The 12100-nt window shown below is 36.0% G+C and overlaps 1 non-coding gene across 1 annotated transcript; it reads right to left on the reverse strand.

The window, feature by feature from the left end:
- Positions 1 to 3853: 3853 nt before the first annotated feature.
- On the reverse strand, positions 3854 to 3960 carry LOC115943654 (U6 spliceosomal RNA). The gene has a single exon (XR_004078239.1). It is a non-coding gene; the product is annotated as a U6 spliceosomal RNA (small nuclear RNA).
- Between the last annotated feature and the right edge of the window lie 8140 nt (positions 3961 to 12100).

A 12100-nucleotide genomic window follows, 5' to 3' on the forward strand; every position in this document is an offset into this window, starting at 1 on the left:
TGGCATTCAGCCAGAGGCCCCCCCCCCCATCCCTTTCCCCACGATGGATGGCAGGAATGCCATGTTGTCTTTAACTTGGTAATTAAGTTCCACAACACAAAGATTTAAAAAAAAATTGAGTTGTATTTGTGGATCATCATCTTGTCCTGCATCTTGCATCTTACTAAACACAAAATAGAAAATGTCCTAGAGACTATGGTAAGAAAAAAAAACAAACAACAAAGCCAACAAAAGGCTTGGTTTATAACATTTAGTCATGAAGTTATCTGCATTATATGCAATTGAAAGAGACAATCTTAAGCTGAGGATTTCTTAAATTTACCATAATGATGCGCTGGACACTTGAAGTAAGAGCCCTTTGAAGCTGACGTGCTGCGGGAGGAAGCACACTCTTTCTTTGGAAAAGAGAAAGCCAATATATCGTGGTGGCAGAAGGAACAATGGAGCCAATGAAACAGAGGTCAGAGCTGAAGGTTTCTGCTAGAAGCAAGCTATACACAGGTATTTTAATTTTTTTTTCATTCAGACAGAAACTCTGCTCTGGGACCCGCTGCACTGCATGCAGACTGCTGGTAAGAAAAGCATTCAATTGTTCAATTTTTATTATTCAGTATTGTATTAAAATTTTTTTAGGCTCTTTGGGTCAAGGCAACTTTTAAAAGGTTAAAAGCTATTCAAAAGGGTTACCATATCCATAAAAGCAAATGAGATTAAGCCTAAAGACTGATGGAGGAAAAACAATAATTTAGATAAACTGCCACCGCCTCAAAAATGTTTTGACTTTTACCAGAGAAAGGGAATGCAGAGATTCTTAGATTGGTTGTCATATCAAAGAAAGATTCATTAAATTTGAAGCAATTATTTTTGTGCTTTTTATTGTTTGGTGTGTTTTAGGCCCGCTTCCACCTTTCTTCAGTTACATTCTTTATAATGGTTTGGGAAATGTAATTGCTTGGCTCCAACTTCCATCTGTCAACTATTGACCTTGCTCGTTGGGCATCTGTAACATCAGACACTATTGTCATGGAAAGAATTATGATGTTTCAATCAAATGTATTGCAAAGTTAACAAATCCATAACATGGGCTGGGCCACATGGAAGAGTTTAGAAAATGTGTTTCAGAGACCTCAGGGAAAAGCAAATAGGCTAGCCCCATTAATGGTGATCTCCATTGCTTGCCATTCATCGTGGACGTTATCGTATTACAACAGAAGAGCTAAATTTGAACCTCGGACTTGAAGGGGAGTACTTCAAATCAAAATGTGGGGTTCAGCAAGGAAGACCAAAACCACTATATGCTCCCAATGCGGAGTTCTGCATTCATACCCTTGATTGAGCTGGTGGCAACTTTGGGATATCTGCGTATGCCGATTCTCCTTAGTTTCTTTCAAAGCACATGAAGATAGGCTTTCGTCTGGTTTTTGTTGCTGATCTCTGGAAACTAAATCTGCCAGAGGGTGGGACTCACAGAGCTGGTAGATCAGTCAAAGAGGTGATTGCAGCAATCAGGGTTAGCTGATACTTACTCGAAAGTCTAAGCATATAGAACAGCAAATTTCTTGACATTAAAGTGAGAAGTGGGTTGATATAAAAATTTAATTTCATCTGCTTTGGAAACTGGGTCTGGCCTGACAAAATTAAAATGGATAGAAATAATATTCTGGACCCTCAAATTTTATTTTCACTGTCCTGTGTCTGAACAAATAAGCATTCCAAGTAAGTAAGAGGAGCTAAAATTTCCATTTCACGAGAAATATTCCCTGACAAAGAGTTTTTGTGCTACATATCTTTCACTTTTATAAACTCTCAAAGGAGAACGGTTGTTGTGGACATTAAAATAATCGGGTTTCTTGAATCACAAAATGGCAAAGCAAAGGTGATGCGTCTGAGAAAAGCTAAAAAAGCATGAATCAGTTTGGCCCTGCCTGAAGAAAATCTATTATATGCAAACAAAAATTTACAGATGAATAAATTAGGGGGTGATTATTCATATTGTAAAAGCGTCTTTAAAGGATTCCCCTAGGATTCTTTTAAAAGGCTTAGCTCCACTAGTTCATGTAAGTGTTTGTGTGCAGATCATTAACTATCTGACAGGCAGGCCGGAAATGCAGGTAGAGAACCAGTGGGGGAAGGGAGAGAATGTTCAGGAGGCAGAGGAATAGCTGACAGACACCTGAGGCTTGCGAAGCCTCAAGATGAACGTTGATGAAACAATGATGGAAGTCAAAGTGAAAATATGATATTTATTTCCAAGTTATGCTTTATATACCAGGGCAGACTGCTTGGGTTCAGATGCCAGCTCCACCACCTATTTAGCTGTGTGACTTTGGACAAGTTGTACAACCTCTCTGAATACCAACCCTCTAGGGCTGTGTAAGTATTACATGAGTTAATATATATAAAGTACTTAGCACTGTGGCCAGGCAGTAAATGCTGTATACATGTTTCTAAGATGATTCTGGAACAGGCTATTACAAAATATCAGGTATTCTCTAAAGCAGGGACTATTAGTGTGATTAGGATACTGGAAGTGATTTAACAAAAGCAAAATACTCCCTCCCTAGCCCCCCAAAGAAAAAAACAAACAAAAAACCCCACAAAGGAGCATTGAGGAATGAATACTGCTGTCTTTTTGGGTTTCCCAAGGAAGTCAATCTGAAATTTAAACTTCTTTGAAATTATTATCCTAATTTCAATTTTCCTAGGGGTTTGGCAAAATTTCCAAGATGGAGACGCACATAGAGGCAATCAGCAACCTACTGTCTGTTGACTTTTCTATGTTAAAAGGCTTTGATTTATCTATTATTGTATTTGTCATTTTGAGAACTGTAGTAAACAAGTTGAAGTATAACTTTTTCATTTGTGGGAAAGAAAACTTTTTGCTTGTTAGGTTTTGCTTGGTTTGCACAAAAATGAACTCTTTCTATGCATCCTATCCAGTGCATCTGTGCATATGGAGTTGTGGGCTGGAATAGACATTCATTGATTCTTTCCAAAGGAACAACCAGTAACGAAGTGTCCCAGTCTGCCCTTCTAGTCTGATCAAATGGTTAACAGATTGCCAAACCAGAAGAATCAGCAGTGGTATGTGTGGGTGCAGATAGTGTGGCCCCAGGAATCTCAGAGTCAGGTAGATAGATGTAAGGAAGGATACAAACGGTCATTGTCGTTGAGGTGGCCCATTTGGGGGTCTTGGCAGTTGATAATTGGCTTTACCATGTCAGTTCTGACATGGCACATGAGAAAGCCCAGACTACTTTAAGGGCCGGTCATGACACTTTTATTAAATTATAAAATTATTTCACCAAAATTCTCTTTGGTATCCCCCCAAAACTCTTCTGTTCAAGACAGGCCTCCTTGACTGACTAGCCCTCTGATCATATCAGAAGACCTACTACTTTCTCACATTCTATTCTGTATCCCAGTTGGATATAGGCTGAATAAAAATATGCTTTCTGGTCCTCACACTTAGTTTATATGAGTGAATGCTGATGGAAATGGGTAAGTAACTAGTTTTTAAGTGCAGGAGATCAAATTACTTCCTTCATAACTTGAAGTTCTTGACAGCTCTGGAAATACTAAGCTTTTTTTTTTTTTTTTTGCATGTTAAAGTGGGTTGATCTTTACCTAGCCTTATAGCAGATTGCCAAATTGTCAGCTTTCAATATATTATTTTTTGAAACAAAATTAAGTGATCTGATTCATTTTGGGGAAAAATTTCTCAAGTCAGAAAACTTAAAACCATGGAAATCTGTAAGTGCTTTTTGAGTTATATAGAGTAAGGGACAGAATTTACTTAAGTGGGAACTAGTTTAGTTGCTTTTATTTTTTAATTTTTGCTTGTTTTTTTAAAAAAAATAGGGAATGCTTCATGAATTTGCATGTCATCCTTGTGCAGGGGCCAGGCTAATCTTCTCTGTGTCATTTGAATTTTAGTATGTGTGCTGCCGAAGAGGGCACTAGTTGCTTTTAGTTAAACATTTGTCTCTTACTGGTTATTTCCTGTGTCCAAGGAAATATGTTAGTACCAAGAATTCAGATTTTGTTGAACTTTGCTTATTATACAACTTTGCCCAAAGCAACTTGGTTTCCCAGGCTTACATTCCCCTGTTATATTTTCTCACTATATATTCATCCTTCACAGCATGTAACACAAGTGTATTGAGCAAGGTATTTGTGTAATTATTTGTTTAATTCCTATCTTAATGGATAGACAATAATCTCTTTCATCATAGGGGCCGCGTCTATCTGGCTCACTGTTATAGACTCAGTGCTGAGCACAGGAACACACACAGAGTAGGTGCTCAAAGAATTTGTTGAATCAACAGATATTTGCTAGTAAATTTTCTGTGCTGATTCTGCTTAGTAGTAACGAAATATCTATCATATATATAAGTTCCATTGAAGTTTTTCCTATTTATGATTTTTTTGCTTTTAAATGTTATACACACACACACACACACACACGTAATATTGTATATATATGTGATAGTTAAAATATTCAAACTTGTATAGATGGGAACTGGATGAAAAGCCAAATTTATCCTCACTGCCCTTTACTGATCTCCAAAGATTTCCAGAGTTAATGACTTTAATTGCTTCACTTTTTAGCTCTTCTGGTATTTACCATCATATTTCTAAAGATCACATTTTATTCTTGATTTCTTAAGACTTCAGGTAGTATCTGTGGATTTCCAGATGAAAGATGTGAAATTTCATACACTCATACTTTTACTTTCTCCCTTCTTCCCTATTCTCCTCTAAGTTCAGGGTTTTTGTTGTTGTTTATTGTTTTCATTTTTCTATTAGTTATCTTTGTTACTTAACATTATACTTAACCTATGTTTTTTTTAATCATCAGCTTCAGACTGACTCTATTTTCCCCATACTAGGTGAGATGAGGAAATCAGTGTGCCTATACTTTCTTCTTTTCTTCTTCCCTGTTGACTTCTGTCAGCTAAGTTACTATATTTTACATTTTTTTTAGTTTAAAGCAATTTATATGCAAACATTATTATTTTAATAATTTATACTTATATATTGTGCCATTACATTTCCTTCTATACCCAGTGTCTTTCAAACATTGTCTATAGTTTTATTTTAAACATAGGAACATCTGAAATAATCAATATATAAACATTATGAATATTACTCTTTCTATAACCACATAGTATAATTAAGCACATGGAGAAAGTAGTGTAATCCCACATAGTCCCAAACACCAAAGTCTGAGAGATTAACATAGAAATAATATAATTAATACTACATATTATTTATTATTAATATAAATTAAATAAATATGATATAGTTATATATTAATATGTTATATATATCAACAATGGCTCAAAATAATGTCATGTTTTAGTTTGCTTCATATGATACCAAGACTTTCTTTTACATTTATTTTCATATGTACACTACCATCCTCAACCCACCTCCAGGTTTTTTTTTTCCATAAAGTCCTCTGGTTTCCTTCTAATTTCTATTCATTACTTTTTGGGTGTACTCCTCATTCTGAGATTTCTTTCATTGTACCTCTGGATTAGATTAAACTGTTTCTTAGATTCCTTTTCTTCCTCTTTCTTAGATTATTTTTTCATATTACTGGAGTACGTCCTCATAATATTTTCTTTAAAAAAGGTGGATGAGGGGTTTCTTTAAAAAAGGTGGCTCAGCTGGTTAAGCATCTGACTCTTGGTTTCGGCTCAGGTCATGATCTCAGGTCATGAGATCAAGCTCTGCATCAGGCTCCCTGCTCAGCGTGGAGCCTGCTTAAGATTCTCTCTCTCTCTCTCCCCCTTTGCCCCTCTCCTTGCTCAGACATGCTCTCTCTCTTTCTCTCTAAAATAAATAAATAAATAAATAAATAAATAAATAAATAAATAAATAAAATCTTTTAAAAAAATAATAAAAAAGGTAGATGTGGAGTAGATTATTTGAGTTCTTTACATCTAAAATGCCTTTATTCTTCACTTAAATTTTATTTATAATTGCACTTCATATGGTATTCTAGGTTTAAAGTTGCTTTATAGGCTTTTAGGATCCAGTGTTGTCGTTAAGGCATTGATGTAGATCTGATGGTCATTTCTTTTTGAGCACTTTTTATTTCTCTCTTTTTAAAATCTTTTAGAATTTTTCTCTTCAAGCTTAGTTCTGAAATTTTACAAGTATGTATCTAACGCATTTTTGTCCACTTGCCATTTGGTGAGTCTGCCAATCGTTGAGTTGATACGTTTCCCAGATCCAGAAAATTTTCTTCATCTATTTTCTTTTGTTATTTCTTTGATTACTTCAACTCCTTCATTGTTTATGTTGTCTTCCTCTAAACCACCTTTTAGATACACGTAAGACCTTAATATGTACTTTATATCAGTGCTTTCAAGTTTTAATGCATGTGAATTACCCACAGATCTTTTCAAAATGAAGAATCTGAGTCAATAAGTCTTAAGTGAGGCCTGTGACTTTGCATTTCTAATGAGATAGATGATGCTGATCCTGCCGGTGTGTGAACCACATTTCGAATAGTGGGGCTTTATATTTCTTGAAATAACTTTTTGTGCATTTTTTTCTTTTTTTTTCCCCTTTCCATTATGGAATGTTTTATTAATTCCACCTTCCAAATTAAATTTCAGTCTTTACTTCTGTCTGCTATGGTTTAGCTCACAGTTTAATTTATTTTTATGTAATTACATATATTTTTTAATTTTCAAGAACTCATAGCAGTCTCTTTTTATATTATGAACACAATAAATTTTTGAAATTTTGAAGATACTAATAAGAACCTTTTAAAGTTCTCTTTTCTTCCTTGTATTACCACTGTCTCTTTGTGGTCAGTTTTTATTTATCTTTGTCTTTCTTCTTCTTCTACTCGATTTCCCTTAAATATCTGGAAATCCTTGGTTCCTCACTAATTTGGGGATGTAAAGAGTATATTATAAATACATTATGTTTATGTTTATAACAGTTGGTCTTCATATCCTTGAGGTCTAATGAATCATTTTACCCAAAAGGCCTGTGTTCTTAATGAGGGGGCTGCCTTTAGGCTGTGTCAAAAGGTGAACGCTACTGACAAATGGCTTCTTTTTTTAAGCACATTAACAAGCATGGGGCATCACAACTGCCAAATAAGCCAACTATTCCATATACAGAGGAAGAAGAGGGGCTCTCTAGCACAGCTGTTCTGAAAATGGTCCTCCCGTTAACAGAACTTTATTACTACCCCTTAGCAATTTGTTCCTTCTGTACCTGTTTGGAGCCTCTCCAGATGTATTTTAAAGAAAATGAACACCACCTCCACTACACCTCTTTTCTATGTGTGTATTTTGGGTTGTGATTTACTCTGCTAGTGTTTATCCAACAATAAATCCAAACTACTTCCTAGCTTCCGAGACTTTGTCATACTTTCTGGCCTGCTAATGTCATCCCCCTGTTGCCTCCTTTTTTTTTTGGCTTGTTTCAAGTGTTGTCAAGGATTTATTTATTTTTATATATGAATTGTCATTTCAATGGGAATTTAGCATGGAAAGGAGGCAAAGCAGGTCCTATCCATCATCTTGAATTAAGAAACTATATGGCTATCTTAGAACTGTTCTAAATGCTTATCTGAACCTGGCTAACACTCATCTGGCTGTTCACAAACAGACAGACCCAACTGTAAATAGGTAAATTCCCATACAAGTTACCCAGACCTTGCTAATTATTCTTCATGGATCAAGTAGGATTTAATAGTGTTAAGGGCTTTGGATGATTTTAAATTGTTCCCTAAGCCTCTTGGCAGTCCCTTGTGTGTACAGAATAGTGTGATCACAAAAGAAAGTAACTATAGAGAAGTACCTAACCTAGAAAGGCTAGGATAAAAATTAAAGTTAAAAAGGAACTTGAACTTGTCTATAATTTACTTTGGTGTGTTACATATTTTTATGTTAGTTGAGCTTGACCAACTCTACCTTGGATTTGCCAAGAAAATAATTGATGTAATCACAGAGCCAAGAATGATAACATGTGAAGATCTGTGGAGGATTGGCAGGACCCCAGATCACTGGGGAAAAGCCAATGGAATACCTATTTTTAAAAGGCAATAAAAAGTTGCTTGAGAATTAATGACCTTTAATAGAGTGAAAAAGCAGAGCATACGGATTACCTTGACCCAAATAAGTTTTAGATAGTCTTACATAGTAATGGCAGTAATGAGTAGAGGAAATATGTATTCATATATTATACCAACATAACATTAAGTATCCAAAACTGGATAAATGTTTTTAATGTAAAAATATTAGATTTTTATTTATTTTATTTGTTGCTATCATTTTGTTAGGATTAAGTCCATATCTTGTCAAGCATCTAGATAATTGAAGACATCTAGATTTTGGCCACATTTCTCGATTTTTGCATAGACATGCATTGTTATGTAGATGGTCCTAATAACATAGAAGTATGACGTTAAATTGAAAATACTAATAGAACCATTATTCAGATGCCAAATCCTTCCTTGATAACATATGTAGGGTATATGTTAAAATTTTGCACATATGACTGAAACCTGATGGTAGCTGCCTTACTCTAGAATTTAAAATTAAAGTCAAGATGATTTCAATAACCTAAGTCATTATTCTGAAATAAAACCAAATAAAACAGAACAAGTGCTGATATAAGTTGTTTTAATTAAGAAAGAAGAAGGAATCTCCACATTTTTGAAATAGGGGATAACTATTAGGCAATAACTGGGTAGGAGAAAAAGATTAGGAGTTCTCAGAGTCCCCAAGCAGTATTATCCACTGACTATAATTTGATGAGATCTTTCACACCTCTGGCCTTTGTCTATAATGCTTCCACTGCTGGGATCTATTTCTTTCCCTTCTTTATCTTGCAAATTTTCCACTGGTCCTTCCAGTCTGAACCCTGCAAAGTCTCTCTTGCTATACATTTTGAGTTAGTTTCTCTGTCTTCTGTGTTCCCTTGATATTTTGGACATTGAGACACAATCAACATTTGTTGAGTGCCTACTAACCTACCAGGCACTGCACCAGGAAATAATAACTATATCACAGGAGCATGTAGTGGACTTGCATTAAAGGCAAGCTGGATTTAGGTTTAAGTAATTACCTTTCTCATCTCTCAGAAGTAAGCATTCGATAGATACTCATTAACATTCTTACCTCCGTGTTTTATGCTAATTTTGGTTTAGGTAGAAGCGTTATAATGAGTAGTGATGAAAATATGGACAGTAAAAAAAATAAATAAATAAGGGAACTAGGTGTGCTTGAGGTAGGACAATGCTGATGGTTTTGTTCTAGTGCCTCAGACAATATTAAGAATGGATCAGTTCATTTTTATTAGATATTTATTTATTTATTTATTATATTTAATGTGCATAAGTACTTCATCAGTCATTATGGAAATAATAAAGTATATAGACACAGTCCCTCTCTTCAGCATAAGACAAGCATGTAAGAGATGCGTATACATAATGACAATCCAAGGGAGTTTGTGTTGGTGCTACAGAGTCAGAAAATAATGTGCATAGTGACCAGGCTAGGGTGTCTAAAGAGTTGGTATGCAAACCAGGCCTTCGACAGAGCCTGTTAGGTGGTAGAGGTGCTCAATGTTTGCAGAATGTTGCGTGACCTTTTGAAGGTTGAAGTTTAGGGGACAAGAGCGTTCACTCATCCATTCATTCACTCAGTACGTATTTGAATGCATGCTAGATACCAGACACTCTCCCCAGCCCTGGGATATTGACTGTTATCCCAGATATGGATCTTTCTTCAAATACATCCTCATCATGTTAGATTCTTAAATAATAATCAAATTTCAGGATTGGGAAGGATCTTTAAAGGTCATCCACCTCGCTTTTGGTTTAACTTCTAGAATAGTGGTAGCTACCAGAGAATTAATATAAATGCTGGATTTTAAGCATGCATTCATTCCTCACTCCATTCTCAGAAAATTTACCAAAACAACCATAAGAGAAAACCACAAGTATGACCTAGTGCTCCCTTTCACATGCTTCCATCTCCATGGCTCACCACTGTAAGTGAAGAATTAAAGCTGCAACAAAAGATCAGCAGTACTTTAAGAAACAAACTGACAGTTAGTCCAGATAAATCTTTCTTACTGATATTAGATACTAGCTACTAGTGCAGCAGGATCTGGGTAAATAAGTTTAAAAAGAATTATCTGTCACATTGAGAGAATTTGAAAAATATTAAAAAGTACACATTACTTAGCCCAAGATGATATTAAGACAATCACAAGAATATCATCCATTAGTTCTAGTCATTCCCTTCCTGAGTATGAGAATGGCTGGCTACATTTGAGAGGGTCCCACTGCACCGTAGACATTTTGAAAGACGGTTAGTGGCTCTGAAAGAAGGGGGATAGAAAGTCCCCATTGGTTCTGAGGCTCTCACCAAGAGAGCTCATAAAAATCTGGCAAGAATCAAAATTCACTTGACCAGCCTCTGCCTATAGCCACAGTCCTTGATGTTGAGCTGGGAACGAACACTCTAAAGTAATTTCTTTTTATCATCAACATTTGTAAGAGAAAGAGAAAAAGAGTCTTAGACACCTCAAAACAAGACTTATCTAACAAAAATTATTTTGTAGAAATAAGTGTTCACTTCCTGACTGAAAACCTGCCACATTTCACATTAGCCTAATACGTTTTTAAAGCGATGAAGTACTTGACAATTGAAAGTAGGAAAATGCATACTGAAACGCTCATCTTGTGGAGGGTCTCAAAAGGGGAGGGGTGGGCACGTGAAGACCCAGGTTGCAATGTCTGTCTTGAACTTCAGAATAATTGTATCAGTTATTTTGCAGATAATTGTTGAGGAAAAACACTGAAAGGAAGTGTCCAGTTGACTTCATCTCTCTTTTGCTTTGTCATAGAGCCACACAATGAATCTTCTAGTTACTCTCTTCATTTTGTGGCCGTTTCCTCTCCCCTTTTGCCAGAAGAGCTGGTTCTGAGTGCCACCCTGGCCTAGCGCTTCCTTTCCTACCTGCACACCTAGGAGGTTATTCCTTTTCCCTACTCCAACATCCAGAAAAGAGAAGCTCATTGCTTATGCTGCAATTTTGATAACCTACCTGGCAGAGCAGTTATTCAAATTTTAAGCTTCTGAATGCAGCAAGATCAACCTGGCCTATCCACATAAATAATTTTGACACGATAAGTATGCGAGAGCGATGATAACCGATAAGTGAAGCAATTACTTTGCTTTTTTGGATTATATTAAATGAAGATTCTGATAGAGTAATGAAAAGAGACAAAGCAGACAAAAAGTCGGCTGCAGAGCTTTTGGGCACTGTGTTATCTCTATTATACCATATTGAAATAGAGAAGCTATCACCAATCATGCATTTCTATGTAACTTCTGGCTTCTAACAGTGAACAATGAATAAATTGTCACAAGACAGTAACTGATAAATTGGGATTGGCAGTGCTTTTTAAAAAGCATAAATAAACTTACTAGTCACCTTTTTCTTTCTCAAAGCAGTTTTTAGGGGATTCCAGGAGAGGGAAATGCGGTGCAACTTATGTTCTCTTCTGTTCCCTGTCTCTACCCCAGTCCCTTTGCTGCCCCTGTTCTTTGTTTGCTACTCAGTTTTAAGGAGTCAGGACTGTGTTCTGGTGTTATCACCAAATTTCACCAATCCGTGGTCCTTTTCACCTGGGATGTGGCTTGACTGGGTGGAATTCACAGCAACATCAAGTTAGTTTACAAAATTTCCTTCAGGTGACGCAAGTTTCGCAAATAAGAGTGAGTATAAAATATGGACAATTAGTTCCATGAGCTCTGGGTTCCAGCAGAATAAAAGTTCTTTAACAGCCCAGAAACGCTTTAATGATGGCCCTGTCCTGTATTCACAGATTGTTCAGAAACAATATCCCCTTGTTGGAGGGAGTAGCAATAGGCACTTCTTCCATTAGAAACCACCTAAATTAGAGAGGGCCTTAGGTGTGAGTGAATGAAGTTTTCTAATTCGAATCACTCTAGCGCTTTGCTGGTTTAAGGATGACTTGTTTATTTATTTATATTTTGTTTTGAGACAATCTGTGGTATAATGGGGAATGGTTTAGGAATGAATAGAAGTC

This window comes from Leptonychotes weddellii, chromosome 4 (genome assembly GCF_054177405.1).
Source record: "Leptonychotes weddellii isolate Sample4059 chromosome 4, ASM5417740v2, whole genome shotgun sequence".
NCBI lineage: Eukaryota > Metazoa > Chordata > Mammalia > Carnivora > Phocidae > Leptonychotes > Leptonychotes weddellii.